The following is a 5,592-nucleotide window of genomic DNA, read 5'->3' as shown; positions in this document are numbered from 1 at the left end:
CAGTTACTTCATGCGAATGGGCAGTTTATGGGTCTTCCACATGAGGATCCACAACAGCATATCCTAAACTTCTTGGAGATTAGGGATACTTATACCACTAACAGGGTCACTCCAGACTATGTGAGGCTCACACTTTTCTCATTCTCTCTGTTGGGCGAAGCAAAGCGATGGCTGAAGGCAGAACCAACTAATTCTATTACATCATGAAATGATATGGCAAGGTTCTTCCCTCCGGGCAAAACTGCAAAGATCAGAAGTGAGATAGTCGCCTTCAAACAGAAAGCGAGAGAGTCTTTATACTCAGCTTGGGAGAGGTTTAAGGGGCTGCTCTGAGACTGTCCTTATCATAATTAGACAAATGAAGTGTTAGCTCACACTTTCATAGAAGGTCTACATACTAAGACAAAGATTGTGGTGGACGCTGCAGCTGGCGGCCAAGTGTTGGAGGAAAGCTTTGATGAGATATATGCGTTATTGAACAAATTCTCCAAAAGCAATCCTGATTGGCATGGAGAGATGGGCATACATATAATGCAAAAATCTGCAGGGGTTCTCGAGTTAGATGTTGTCTCGGCGTTATCAGCGCAGCTTTCCACATTGACCAACCAAGTCAATCAGATGACCTTGGTTATTAACAAGCAACAAGCTCAGCCAGTGCAACTGGTTCAATTGTTTTGTGAAGTATGTGGAGAGGGTCATACGCGCGACTTATGCTCAATTAATCCAAAGTCTATCTGTATTGTGGGTAATGCAAATAGGGGCCAGACAAACCAGTATGGGAGCACTTACAATCCCAACTGGAGGAACCACCCAAACTTCTCTTGGGGTGGAAACCAAGGTGCTCAGAATCAATACCGACCACAAGTACCTCAATAACACTATAGACCACCTCAAGATGAGCAATATGCAAACTCAACAAGTCAAATTGAGGAAGGGATGAAGAAATTAATGGCTGAGCAGCAAGCCCACACAACAGAGATGATGAAGAAAGTGATGGCTGACCAGTAGGCCCAAGCCGCATCAATGAGAAATTTGGAGCGACAAATGGGACAACTTGCCAGTTCCCAAAATACTCGACCAATTGGAGCACTTCCCAGTGACACTGAGGCTAATCCTATGGCATCAATTAATGCTCTATTATTGAGGAATGGGAGACAGTTAGAAGAAGTCCAATCGAAAAAGAGAAAACAAGTGACCTTTAATGAGAAGCCGGCTACTATATTGTTAGAATTAGAAAAATCGAAGGAGTCAGAGAAGCCCGCTAAAGAGGCGGTGGCTAAGCAACCCCTACCATTGGTTGCGATGCCACCACCTCCTTTCCCTCAAAGATTGCAGAAAGTGAAGGATAATGCCGCATATAAAAAGTTTCTCAATATTTTGAAGCAGGTGCAAATTAATATTCCACTGGTAGACATCCTGCAAGAAGTGCCCAAATATGAAAAAATACGTCAAAAACATAGTGGCAAATAAAACGAGGTTGACCGAGTTCGAGACCGTAGCACTCACTGAGGAATGTATCTCAAGAATTCAAAGCAAGCTACCTCAAAAATTAAAGGATCGGGGTAGTTTCACTATCCGATTGGTAAGCATGTAGTGCGGTGAGCTTTATCTGATCTTGGAGCGATCATCAATTTGATGTCGCTATCTGTGTTCAGACAATTGGGGTTGGGTGAGCCACGCCCAACAACGATAATCTTACAGTTGGCTGATCGCTCTGTTACTCATCCTGAAGGAGTGATAGGAGATGTGTTAGTTCAAGTGGGTTCTTTCATATTCCCTGCTGATTTCATTATCTTGGACTACGAGCCTGATCAGGAAGTCACATTTATTTTGGGGCATCCATTCTTAGCCACGGGCCGAGCTATTATTGCTGTATGCGAAGGAAAGATGACGATGAGAGTCGGTGATCGAGTGGAGGTATTCAATGTATATAAAGCACTCAGATTTCCAGCCCACTATGAAAAGCTATCCATGATTTCTGTGGTGGAAAGTAATGCTACGTTATTAGTGCCTTATATGAGCCCCATAGATCATCTTGAATGAGCTTTGATTGGGGATGAAGAAGACAATGAAGATGAAATGATGGGAGAAAATGAGCAAGTACTTGACATGTCCTTCAATTATGTCCATGGTTTTGGAAAATTTGAGGAGTTGGACAGGCCTGTCACTCTGACCCATCCTAAGCCATCTATTGAAGAAGCCCTAAACCCTAGAACTTAAGCCCCTTCTCGTGCATCTACACTATGCTTATTTGGGGAACTCTAAGACATTGCCAGTGATTATCTCATCCAGCTTGACTAATATACAAGAAGAAAAATTGCTCAGAGTACTTCGCGAGCATAAAAAGTTTATTGGGTGGACAATTGCTGACATCAAGGGAATCAGTCCATCATTTTGCATGCATAAAATCTTTCTACAAGATGGACACCATCCCGATGTTGAGAAGCAAAGGAGGTTAAATCCCATTATGAAGGAGGTCGTGAAGAAGGAAGTAATTAAGTGGCTTGATATAGGTATCATCTTTTCTATCTCTGACAACAACAGGGTAAGCCCAGTTCAATGTGTGTCCAAAAAGGGGGGATGACTGTGGTTGAGAATAAGAAAAATGATCTAATTCCTACTCGCACTGTGATGGGGTAGAGAGTTTGTATTGATTATAGAAGGCTCAACAAAGCAACCTTCAAGGACCACTTTCCACTTTCATTCATCGACCAAATGTTGGATAGATTGGCGGGGCATGAATATTATTGGTTCCTTGATGGTTATTCGGGGTACAACCAGATTGTCATATGCCTAGAGGATCAGGATAAGACCATGTTTACTTGTACTTATGGCACTTTTGCCTTCAAGCGAATGCCATTTGGTTTTTGTAATATACCAGCTACTTTCCAGAGATCATGATGGCTATTTTCACCGATATGGTGGAAAAATTTGTGGAAGTATTTATGGATGATTTTTCAGTCTTTGGGTCTTCTTATTATGATTGTTTGAGGAATTTGAGCAAGGTGATGGCCCGTTGTGAAGAAACAATTTGGTATTGAATTGGGAAAAGTGCCATTTTATGTTTCAGGAAGGCATCGTGTTGGGTCACAGAGTATCTAGGAGCGGCATTGAAGTTGATAAGGCGAATGTGGAGGCGGTTGAAAAATTACCTCCACCTATTTTTGTGAAGGGTGTCCGAAGTTTCTTGGGACATGCGGGATTCTATTGGCGCTTTATTAAAGATTTTTTTTAAAATTGCTACTCCTTCGTGCAGGTTGCTTGAATAGGATATAACTTTCAATTTGATAATGCCTACCTCAAGGCATTTGAAGAGCTTAAAATGAAGTTGGTGGCTTATCCCATTATTGCGGCACCGGATTGGTCCTTACCATTTGAACTTATGTGTAATGCAAGTGGCCATGCTATTGGGGCAGTACTAGGCCAGGGAAAGACAAGGTATTTTATTCCATCTACTATGTGAGTAAGACTCTTGATGATGCACAACTGAATTACACCACCACTGAAAAGAAGTTGTTAGCCGGTGTGTGGGCCTTTGAGAAATTTCGGGCATACTTGGTGGGAACAAAAGTCATAGTCCACATCGATCATGCAACAATCAGGTATCTATTTACAAAAAACGAATCTAAGGCTAGATTGATGTGCTGGGTTTTATTGTTGTAGGAAGTTGATGTTGAAATACGAGATCGATAGGGCACAGAGAACCAAGTAGCTATCCATATATCAAGGCTAGAAATCATGACCACGTGGAGGAGGGTGGACAAATTAAAGAAGCATTCCCTAATGAGAAACTTTTTGCTATCAACCAAGACCCTCCCCGTGGTACGCAGACTATGTAAATTATCTTGTGAGTTGGGTACTTCCTCCTGAAATTGAATTTAAAGCTAGAAAGAGGTTTCTATACGATGTGAACTTCTACTATTAGGATGAGCCATATTTGTACAAGCAGTGTGCTAATAAATTGATGAGGAGATGCATTCTAGAAAAGGAGGTAGAATTAGTGTTGTATGATTGTCATGCATCACCTTATGGGGGCCATCATGGAGGCGATAGAATGGCTGCAAAGGTATTACAATTCGGTTTCTTTTGGCCAACATTATTCAAGGATGCCCATGCATTTATTAAGAAGTGTGACCAGTGTCAGAGAACAAGAACAATCACAAAGAGGCATGAGATGCCTTTGAATAACATCCTGGAGGTTGAGATTTTTGATGTGTAGGGGATAGATTTTGTGGGACCATTCCTATTGTCCAGAGGAAACAAATACATTTTGCTAGCAGTTGACTACGTGTCAAAATGAGTAGAGGCGATCGTATTGCCAACAAATGATGCCATGGTGGTAGTTGCGTTTGTGAAAAGGAACATATTCTCGAGGTTTGGGACTCCACGTGCTTTGATTAGTGATGAAGGGACACATTTTTGCAATCGATTGTTGAATAACCTTCTAGCTAAATATGGAGTCCGCCATAGAGTTGCTACTGCATATCATCCTCAAAAAAGTGGACAAGCTAAGGTGTCTAACAAAGAAATAAAGCAAATCTTAGAGAAGACGGTGAGTGTGAAAAGGAAGGATTATGCTGCAAAGTTAGACGATGCCTTGTGGGCATATAGAACTGCATATAAAATGCCAATTGGGGTGTCACTGTATAAGCTTGTTTATGGGAAGGCATGTCACTTGCTATTTGAACTTGAACACAAAGCGTATTGGGCCATTAAAAAGTTGAATATGGACCTTGAAGCCGCCGGTGAAAAGAGGCTCTTGCAGTTGAGTAAGTTAGATGAGTTCAGGATGCACTCTTATGAAAATGCTAAGCTATACAAAGAGAAGACAAAAAGATGGCATGACAAGCATATCAAGACATGTCACTTCGAGCCAGGACAACAAGTATTATTGTTCAATTCTAGGCTCAAGTTGTTTCCTGGGAAATTAAAGTCAAGATGATTAGGCCCATTCGAGGTGGTGAGAGTCACTCCTTATAGTGCAATTGAGCTGCGCACGTTAAATGGTGAAAGAAAATATTTAGTGAATGGACACAGAGTAAAGCACTATTAGGGAGGAATAATTGATCGTGAGAAAACCAAAGTTGTACTCGCTGATGAGTAAGCAAGGCTCTGCATCGTGCCGCGATGTTAAATCAGGCGCTTGTTGGGAGGAAACCCAAATTTTATTGCTTTTATAGTTTAGCTTCTTAATTTTTTAGTTAGAATAGAATAAAGTTTGCATTTTCTTTGTAGGCATAGAATTATAGGTAGAATGATGTGGGACATGTAAATTGGGTATATAAAAGACTCAGGGGATCGGGATGTTATATTCCAAAAAAATCCTTGAAAACAGCGCCAGGCTAGCGCCCCACGTTGCCCGGGGCGCCCAAAATAATATGTCAAAATCCCCCAGCGCCAGGCATAGCGTGGAGCATTGGGATGGGGGTGACCAGGTAAATTTTTTTTAATTTTTTTATTTCGTTATTTATTAGATTAATAAACCAAATCCATTTAGACCAACCCATATACCCATCTACACTAACATTTTAACCCATCTAATAACCCATACCCATCTTTAATTAAAACCCACCTCCAAAACCTTCCTTCCCT

At 41.4% G+C, this 5,592-nt stretch overlaps 1 non-coding gene across 1 annotated transcript; it reads right to left on the bottom strand.

The window, feature by feature from the left end:
* Positions 1-246: 246 nt before the first annotated feature.
* On the bottom strand, positions 247-353 carry LOC138882482 (small nucleolar RNA R71). Its single transcript, XR_011404084.1, has one exon. It is a non-coding gene; the product is annotated as a small nucleolar RNA R71 (small nucleolar RNA).
* Positions 354-5,592: the final 5,239 nt, after the last annotated feature.

The sequence above is a fragment of the Nicotiana sylvestris genome, chromosome 11 (assembly GCF_000393655.2).
Source record: "Nicotiana sylvestris chromosome 11, ASM39365v2, whole genome shotgun sequence".
Taxonomy (NCBI): domain Eukaryota; kingdom Viridiplantae; phylum Streptophyta; class Magnoliopsida; order Solanales; family Solanaceae; genus Nicotiana; species Nicotiana sylvestris.
The sequence above is the reverse complement of the archived record's forward strand: the minus strand, read 5'-3'. Positions and strand labels throughout refer to the sequence as shown.